At 31.7% G+C, this 10,616-nt stretch overlaps 1 non-coding gene across 1 annotated transcript; it reads left to right on the top strand.

The window, feature by feature from the left end:
• The first annotated feature begins 553 nt into the window (after positions 1-553).
• On the top strand, positions 554-660 carry LOC141687753 (small nucleolar RNA R71). The gene has a single exon (XR_012561237.1). It is a non-coding gene; the product is annotated as a small nucleolar RNA R71 (small nucleolar RNA).
• Positions 661-10,616: the final 9,956 nt, after the last annotated feature.

The following is a 10,616-nucleotide window of genomic DNA, read 5'->3' as shown; positions in this document are numbered from 1 at the left end:
GAGGATATGATTGCCTTTGAGCATACTGCTGTGTTTGCTGGAATCCAGGTGGATTAAACTGTTTACTCACACCTTGCTGATATGGTGGCTGAATAGCATTCTGATTATTACCCCAACTGAAATTTGGATGATTTCTGTTATTAGGATGATAAGTAGCTGGCACAGGCTACTGTTGTCGCTGATAATTATTCACATACTGAACAGATTCGTTGACAAGAGAACACTGATCTGTAGCATGAGAACCTGCACAAAGCTCACAAACCATAGCTATTTGATTAACTCTATATGTAGCCAGAGAATCAACCTTCATTGACAGCGCTTGAAGCTGCGCTGCAATAGCGGTGGCTGCATCGACTTCCAGAATACCTGCTACCTTACCGGCATCATCCTCTGAGTTGGGTTTTGATGCTCATTTGCAGTCATAGTCTTGATAAGATTATAAGCCTCAGTATAGCTTTTAGTCCATAAGGCGCCTCCAGCTGCTGCATCGAGCATGGGCCAAGATTGGGCCCCCAAACCATTATAGAAACCGGTGTTCACCATCCAATCGGGCATTCCATGATGTGGACACTTCCTCAACATTTCCTTGTAGCATTCCCAAGCTTCACACATAGATTCTGTAGGTTGCTGCGCAAACTGAGTAAGAGCACTCCTCATAGCAGCAGTCTTTGCCATCGGATAAAACTTCACCAGAAACTTTTGCGCAAGATCTTGCCAAGTAGTGATAGACCCAGCTGGTTCAGAATGTAACCAGTCCTTAGCTTTGTCCCTCAGTGAGAATGGGAAAAGCCTCAGCTTGATAGCTTCATCAGTCATGCCATTATACTTGAAAGTGCTGCAGATCTCGACAAAATTCCTTATGTGCATGTTGGGGTCTTCAGTCGCAGCTCCTCCAAAAGAAACAGAATTCTGCACCATCTGAATAGTGCCCGGCTTGATTTCAAAGGTGTTAGCTTGAATAGCCGGATGAAGAATGCTTGACTGAATGTCATCAATTTTTGGCCGAGAAATGTCCATAAGAGCTGGATCAGCCTGAACAATATGATCACCCATGTTTACTGGTTCTTTCTGCTCAGTTCCTGAATCCGAATCTTCAAAATCTATCTTCTCCGGAATATCAAGAACTTCGTCTGTCTCCTCAGCTTTATCTAAAGTCCTCTTGCGAGTATGAGAACGAGTTTGCATAAACGCTCGCTAAAGTACCTGAAACACAACCGGAAACAATAAGTAACTACTACGTCCTAATCACTGAGTCCTAATGACCAATGATGGTAAGTACATAAACTAAACAAATACGCCGAGTCCCCGGCAGCGGCGCCAAAAACTTGTTAGGGCAAAAACACGCGCTAATATTCACGCAAGTATACGCGTTCGCAAGTAATATAGAATACTTTCTAGTTCGTTCCCACAGAGACTCAGACTAATTATTGTTTAATTAAACTCACGCACCAATGTATGATTACTTCCCAATGTTAAGACACTAACACTTAGAATTGTTGACTAAATATTAACTACAATTAATTACTTAATTAATCACTTATTTAACAATTCAAATTAACAATATTAAACACTCATGAGATCACAACTTCATTACTACTTCCTTCAATAGCTATTGTTATTACATTTAGCATGTGACAGTGATGATATTAATCGAATAACACGAAACTGATAAAAGCCAACTTTCATTGTACTAATACCATTCTACCAAGCATCCACAATTAAGATAGAAGTTAAATAGGCATCAATTATGCTGAGTTCCTATATGTCTACAGAAATTGACAACACAACGATTTAAGCACCAGTTATTCCTTTTGATTACACAGGGCGAATAAAACTGTTAGAGTTACCCACTAATCATGCACATCATACATGAACCTATGCTAGCATGGCAAGTTCTAAATCTCAAGATCCACCGTCGCTTCACAAGAGATTAACACCCTATCTTATATGTTCGCGACGCACATAAGACGAATACGCACAACCAATACTAGATATCATACAATCATCACACACTAAATTATTAAACAATTAACTAAAGAATTCCATAGTAAATCCGTTGCGACCCCATGATCACGATTAGCCCATAATAGCACTCATCGTCATCATGGGTTCATATGAAATCATGATAAACAAACACAAGAAAATAATAACTAAACTAATTATATTAAACCAGAGTACGTCACAAGAGTAAATAGGTTCAAAGTAAGAAAACTAGCATCCAACGTTACAACGAAATAAGAATCACAAGAAAATATGCTTCCTCTTCGTTGCTGTATGCTAAAACGGTCTTCTTCCTTATCTCCTTCGCTCCTTGCTTAATACTACGATCCTCTCCCATTAAAACGTCTCTAAATCTACTTATATAATAGTCCCATAAAACTCAGATTACATAGAAGTGGAAGCCAAACAGAAGTAGAAGTCTAAAAATAACTATTTAATTTCCCGACCCTGCGCGGCCGCTCAGCATAGCTGAGCGGGCGCTCAGCTTCCTGCGCGGCCGCTCAGTATTCCTGAGCGGGCGCTCAGGACCCTACTGGAAAAATCCTGAGTTTGCTCCGTTTCTTCGCCGTAATCTGCCCCTTCCTTTCCTCTCTCAACGGTGAACACATGCCAAGGCTTATTCTTGATAATTACTCCTCCGAAATGCAACTATTACCCTGAAATGCATACACACTAGAAAAACGCATCAAATACACAAAATACTTGATTTCAAGGCACCAATTTTAAGCCATTTTAAGATGTTCTAAGTGGTATAAAATGTCACTTATCAAAAATGTAAGATTTATATTAGGAAAAACAAGGTTAAGGTTACCTATAATATACCAGGAAAATAATATGAAAAAACAGATGTTACTAGGAAATAACTTTTTAGATTCTTTTAAAACTCAAATAATAAAACAAGACAGGATAAGTTTGTTAACACCTTGCGAAAAATGGATAGTATTAAAAAGAATAGTACCTATAAAATCAATAGAAATAAGTAATATTAAAGCAGAAAGAAAAATTAATTTAGAACTATTAAAACAAAAATATTTAAAAGCCTTAGAAATAAATTTTGGAGAACATCCAATGAAGTTATGGGAAAAAGAAAAAATATACGCTGAAATAAAACTAATAAATCCTAATGATATAATTAGAAACAGACCGATAAGATATAGTCCAACAGATCAAAAGGAGTTATGAGTTCAAATAAAAGAATTATTAAACTTAGGACTAATAAAAGAAAGTAAAAGTCCGCATAGTAGCCCGGCGTTTTTAGTAAGAAATTATAATGAAGTAAAAAGAGGAAAAGCTAGAATGGTAATAGATTATCGAGAACTAAATAAAAAGACTATATTTGATGGATATTTCCTACCATATAAAAGAAATTTAATAAACCAAACAAGTAATAAAAAATGGTTTAGTAAATTTGATTGTAAAAGTGGATATTGGCAAATAAAATTAACTAAAGAATCTAGATGTTTAACAGCATTTAGTGTACCACAAGGACATTATGAATGGATAGTACTACCATTTGGATTAAGAACAGCCCCACAAATATTCCAAAGAAGAATGGATAAAATATTTCGAGAAATGAATGATTTTATTCTAGTATATATTGATGATATATTAATATTTAGTGATAATTTAACAGATCATTCGAAACATCTAGATATATTTATTCACACTATTAGAAAACATGGAATCCTATTATCGGAAAAGAAATCAGAAATATTTAAACATAAAATAGAATATTTAGGATATATTATAGATTCTGAAGGAATTCAACTAGAAGAACATATTTCAACAAAAATAAGGAATTTTAAAGAAACTTTAGAAAATAAAAAAGAAGTACAACAATTCTTAGGAATAGTAAATTACGCTTCAGATTATATAAAAGACTTACCAAAATTAAGGAAACCACTACAAGACTTAATAAAGAAAAATAAAACTTTTGAATGGAAAGAAGATCATACAAATGCAATAAGAATACTAAAAACAAAGGTAGAAAATTTACCTAAACTACGATTACCCAAAGATAGTGATCAATTAGAATTATTTACAGATGCTAGTGATATAGGATGGGGAGCAGTATTAGTAGCTTTTGAAAAAGATGATGTTGATAAAGAAAACCCTTTAATATGTGGATATGCAGCTGGAACTTGGAAACCCAATGAAAAGAATTACCATATTAATGAAAAGGAATTATTAGCGGTAAAATTAGGAATTAAAAGATTTCATTATCATTTACTACCTGTAAAATTTGTTGTAAGAACAGATAATACTCAAGTAAGATCATTTATATTCGATAAAATTGACCCTTTACCAGAATTAAATAAAAGAAGAAATTGGCAAGCATTTTTTAGTTGTTATGATTTTATTATTAAAAATATATCAGGTACTAAAAATGTTCTTGCAGATTTTCTTAGTAGAGAACATGGACAGGGATAACAAGAATATTCAACCGATGGAAATGATACTATAAGAAATCAAGAGGAAGAATTAACAAATTGCAACCTTGACCCAAGAAGTTAATAACCTCATAAAAAATCTTGAAGGAGCTATAGAAATTACCAAAAATATTACACCCCAAACTTTTGTATCAAGACTAGTTACAACTCCTACAATATCAACCCTTACCCAAACAGAAATATCCAAACCAGAACAACCAAAACTTCAAGTTTCTATATCAGACAGAATTAAATACCTAAAAGAATATATAGAAGCCTTTGAAAAGATAACAAAATTTTACGACTACAAGTCCAATAATACCATCTTCAGAACTGGAAAGTTTAGTAAATATCCAAGGTATATCTGCAAAGAAGACGCTGATCCTAAAGTGGTAGAAAGCTTATTAATGTTGGGATTTATTGATAAAATCATGGTTGATGAAACATTAAGAAGTATATCAAAACTTCCACCATTAATAGTTGAAATCGTTACTGCAATGATGCAATCATATGGACCAGGAGGAATATATGGAGTGCAGGTATTTGATGCTTGTACCGACTTTGTAGGAAAACCAATAATAATATGTCAGATATTCAAGTATGGAAGGAATACTACTATAGAAGGCGATAATACTAGTCTCAAGTCCCCTATGCCATGCACAATAGAAGGATTTCAAGAATGGATGTCAAATAAAAGAGCAATTGGATTATCAGTTCTAAAATCCAAACTTGAAGATCTTATAAAAGGAAGGAAGACATGCGTATTAGGAACAAGTACGAAGGGAGACGTAGAAGAAATACTAACATTATATTATAATAATGATATTTTGAAAACAGATACAAGTGATTTAGCAGGTATGCATAATAGGATAACAGGTGGAAGTTACAATCATGCACCAAAAACCAAAGAGTTTTTCAAGGATATTATTACAGGACAAAGAAAGAAGACTGTAGTAGTTTTAAAACCCTTAGTAAAGGAAGGAGCATGTTCTAATCCTTTCGAGTAAGATTGTAATAACTCTTGTTATTTTAACATGTAATATTATAGTGATCTTATGGCCCAAACGAAGTTTGGTGACCATAACATATTAGAAAATGTTTTTACGGCCCAATGAAAATTGGTGACTGTAATATATATTTCTATGGCCCAATGAAAATTGGTGACTGTAATATATATTTCTATGGCCCAATGAAAATTGGTGACTGTAATATATGTTTCTACGGCCCAATGAAAATTGGTGACTGTAATATATGTTTCTACGGCCCAATGAAAATTGGTGACTGTAATATATGTTTCTACGGCCCAATGAAAATTGGTGACTGTAATATATGTTTCTACGACCCAATGAAAATTGGTGACTGTAATATATTAGCAAATAGAAACAGGCAAAAATTATGGAATCCCAGATAAAAGACAAAAGAAATAAGGCATCAAAAAGAGTGGAAGAAATAAAAAGAGAAAGCAGGCACAGAAGAAAAAGAAGACGGAAGAAAAAATTACAAAAGAAGACAGAAGAAAAAGTTGCAAAAGTTGAAAAAGAGGACATAAAGACAAAAGAAGACAGAAGAAAAAGAAGACGGAAGAAAAAGTTGCAAAAGAAGACAGAAGAAAAAGTTGCAAAAGTTGAAAAAGACATAAAGAAAAAAAGAAGATAGAAGAAAAAGAAGACGGAAGAAAAAATTGCAAAAGTTGAAAGAAAAAGAATATTATGTCGGAAAAGCATATCATGTAACAGAAATCTCTCCTTCTATAAAAAAGGAGAATTGTAACAAAAGAAGCAGGAGTATTTTGAGGAGTTTAAAAAATTACTCCGGTGAGCTTCAGATTGATTGGGGATCGTTTTCTATATCTGATAACCCTAAAGAGGGAAGGCACACAGATATATAAATCATAAAACATGATTTTATAATTTCTCTACAATCCATAACAATTTACACATAACAGTTATTTCTATATATTAAAGTATCCTATCATATTATTCGCATACCAAATAAGCAAAACCATTTAAACAATTATAAAGTTGATGAATCAAGAACAGCTCACCGGATTCCCTGGTGAATGCTATGCCCTATTTCGACTTCCCCGTCATCTTGGGCTCTGCACTCCTGGCGTCTCAACGGACTATCTACCGTTCCTTGTTTCTTCATCTTTATAATTATTATAATAGTAGATATTTATTAGGTACTTGATCTAAACAAATTCCAGCTTAAATATATATATATATAAACTGTATGTTATCTTGTTATAGATTGCAGAGGTGAGGTTTTTAGCTTGCCATTAATGTATATAGAAAAGAAATTTGTATAAGAAAACTCAAAAAGAAAACAACTTAAGCAAGTGATGGATTTTTTAAACTCATCAAAATACTCATGCTTCTTTTGTTACAATTCTCCTCTTTTATAGAAGGAGAGATTTCTGTTACATGATATGCTTTTCCGATATAATATTCTTTTTCTTTCAACTTTTACAACTTTTTCTTCCGTCTTCTTTTTCTTCTGTCTTCTTTTTTTCTTTATGTCTTCTTTTTCAACTTTTGCAACTTTTTCTTCTGTCTTCTTTTGCAACTTTTTCTTCCGTCTTCTTTTTCTTCTGTCTTCTTTTGTCTTTATGTCCTCTTTTTCAACTTTTGCAACTTTTTCTTCTGTTTTCTTTTGCAATTTTTTCTTTCGTCTTCTTTTTCTTCTGTGCCTGCTTTCTCTTTTTATTTCTTCCACTCTTTTTGATGCCTTATGTCTTTTGTCTTTTATCTGGGATTCCATAATTTTTGCCTCTTTCTATTTGCTAATATATTACAGTCACCAATTTTAATTGGGCCGTAGAAACATATATTACAGTCACCAATTTTCATTGGGCCGTAGAAACAAATATTACAGTCACCAATTTTCATTGGGCCGTAGAAACATATATTACAGTCACCAATTTTCATTGGGCCGTAGAAACATATATTATAGCCACCAGTTTTCATTGGGCCGTAAAACATTTTCTAATATGTTATGGTCACCAAACTTCGTTTGGGCCATAAGATTACTATAATATTACATGTTGAAATAACAAGAGTTATTACAATCTTACTCGAAAGGATTAGAACATGCTCCTTCCTTTACTAAGGGTTTTAAAACTACTACAGTCTTCTTTCTTTGTCCTGTAATAATATCCTTGAAAAACTCTTTGTTTTTTGGTGCATGATTGTAACTTCCACCTGTTATCCTGTTATGCATACCTGCTAAATCACTTGTATCTGTTTTCAAAACATCATTATTATAATATAATGTTAGTATTTCTTCTACGTCTCCCTTCGTACTTGTTCCTAATACGCATGCCTTCCTTCCTTTTATAAGATCTTCAAGTTTGGATTTTAGAACTGATAATCCAATTGCTCTTTTATTTGACATCCATTCTTGAAATCCTTCTATTGTGCATGGCATAGGGGACTTGAGCCTAGTATTATCGCCTTCTAGAGTAGTATTCCTTCCATACTTGAATATCTGACATATTATTATTGGTTTTCCTACAAAGTCGGTACAAGCATCAAATACCCGCACTCCATATATTCCTCCTGGTCCATATGATTGCATCATTGCACTAACGCTTTCAACTATTAGTGGTGGAAGTTTTGATATACTTCTTAATGTTTCATCAACCATGATTTTATCAATAAATCCCAACATTAATAAGCTTTCTACCACTTTAGGATCAGCGTCTTCTTTGCAGATATACCTTGGATATTTACTAAACTTTCCAGTTCTGAGGATGGTATTATTGGACTTGTAGTCGTAAAATTTTGTTATCTTTTCAAAGGCTTCTATATATTCTTTTGGGTATTTAATTCTGTCTGATATAAAAACTTGAAGTTTTGGTTGTTCTGGTTTGGATATTTCTGTTTGGGTAAGGGTTGATATTGTAGGAGTTGCAGCTAGTCTTGATACAAAAGTTTGGGGTGTAATATTTTTGGTAATTTTTATAGCTCCTTCAAGATTTTTTATGAGGTTATTAACTTCTTGGGTCAAGGTTGCAATTTGTTCATTCTTCCTCTTTATTTCTTCTAGTATCATTTCCATCGGTTGAATATTCTTGTTATCCCTGTCCATGTTCTCTACTAAGAAAATCTGCAAGAACATTTTTAATACCTGATATATTTTTAATAATAAAATCATAACAACTAAAAAATGCTTGCCAATTTCTTCTTTTATTTAATTCTGGTAAAGGGTCAATTTTAATGAATATAAATGATCTTACTTGAGTATTATCTGTTCTTACAACAAATTTTACATGTAGTAAATCATAATGAAATCTTTTAATTCCTAATTTTACCGCTAATAATTCCTTTTCATTAATATGATAATTCTTTTCATTAGGTTTCCAAGTTCCAGCTGCATATCCACATATTAAAAGGTTTTCTTTATCAATATCATCTTTTTCAAAAGCTACTAATACTGCTCCCTATCCTATATCACTAGCATCTGTAAATAATTCTAATTGATCACTATCTTTGGGTAATCGTAGTTTAGGTAAATTTTCTACCTTTGTTTTTAGTATTCTTATTGCATTTGTATGATCTTCTTTCCATTCAAAAGTTTTATTTTTCTTTATTAAGTCTTGTAGTGGTTTCCTTAATTTTGGTAAGTCTTTTATATAATCTGAAGCATAATTTACTATTCCTAAGAATTGTTGTACTTCTTTTTTATTTTCTAAAGTTTCTTTAAAATTCCTTATTTTTGTTGAAATATGTTCTTATAGTTGAATTCCTTCAGAATCTATAATATATCCTAAATATTCTATTTTATGTTTAAATATTTCTGATTTCTTTTCCGATAATAGGATTCCATGTTTTCTAATAGTGTGAATAAATATATCTAGATGTTTCAAATGATCTGTTAAATTATCACTAAATATTAATATATCATCAATATATACTAGAATAAAATCATTCATTTCTCTAAATATTTTATCCATTCTTCTTTGGAATATTTGTGGGGCTGTTCTTAATCCAAATGATAGTACTATTAATTCATAATGTCCTTGTGGTACACTAAATGCTGTTAAACATCTAGATTCTTTAGTTAATTTTATTTGCCAATATCCACTTTTACAATCAAATTTACTAAACCATTTTTTATTACTTGTTTGGTTTATTAAATTTCTTTTATATGATAGGAAATATCCATCAAATAAAGTCTTTTTATTTAGTTCTCGATAATCTATTACCATTCTAGCTTTTCCTCTTTTTACTTCATTATGATTTCTTACTAAAAACGCTGGGCTACTATTCGGACTTTTACTTTCTTTTATTAGTCCTAAGTTTAATAATTCTTTTATTTGAACTCCTAACTCCTTTTGATCTGTTGGACTATATCTTATTGGTCTGTTTCTAATTATATCATTAGGATTTATTAGTTTTATTTCAGCGTATATTTTTTCTTTTTCCCATAACTTCATTGGATGTTCTCCAAAATTTATTTCTAAGGCTTTTAAATATTTTTGTTTTAATAGTTCTAAATTAGTTTTTCTTTCTGCTTTAATATTACTTATTTCTATTGATTTTACAGGTACTATTCTTTTTAATACTATCCATTTTTCGCAAGGTGTTAACAAACTTATCCTGTCTTGTTTTATTATTTGAGTTTTAAAAGAATCTAAAAAGTTATTTCCTAGTAACATCTGTTGTTTCATATTATTTTCCTGGTATATTATAGGTAACCTAAACCTTGTTTTTCCTAATATAAATCTTACATTTTCTGCAATTATATCTATTTCTTTTTTATGGTTATTGAATCCTGTTACAATTATTCTATTTTTAGTACGTTTCCATTTGTGTTGAGTAAATACTTCTTCTTTAGCTAAACAGATATATGCTCCACTATCTATAAATATCTTTTGTTTTATATATTTAGTAGGTTTATATTCTACCCGTGCTTCAATATATATTGCTACCATTCTATTTTATTCAGTAGTTAAACTTTCATCATCACTATCATTTTCATTTATATAATTTATTTCCTCTGGTTCTGTCTCACTTATATAAAATACTTCTTCATCGTACCAGTTATTATTATCTTCTCTTATATATTCTAATTTCATTATTAATTCGGTAGTATCTATGTATTTTACTCCTTTTTGTTGTAATTTAGGACACTTATTTGCATAATGTACTTTTACATTACAATTCCAACATTTACAATCTGCTA

This window comes from Apium graveolens, chromosome 9, assembly GCF_009905375.1.
Source record: "Apium graveolens cultivar Ventura chromosome 9, ASM990537v1, whole genome shotgun sequence".
Classification (NCBI taxonomy): domain Eukaryota; kingdom Viridiplantae; phylum Streptophyta; class Magnoliopsida; order Apiales; family Apiaceae; genus Apium; species Apium graveolens.
Note: the sequence above shows the minus strand (reverse complement) of the source record. Positions and strands in the feature narration are given on the sequence as shown.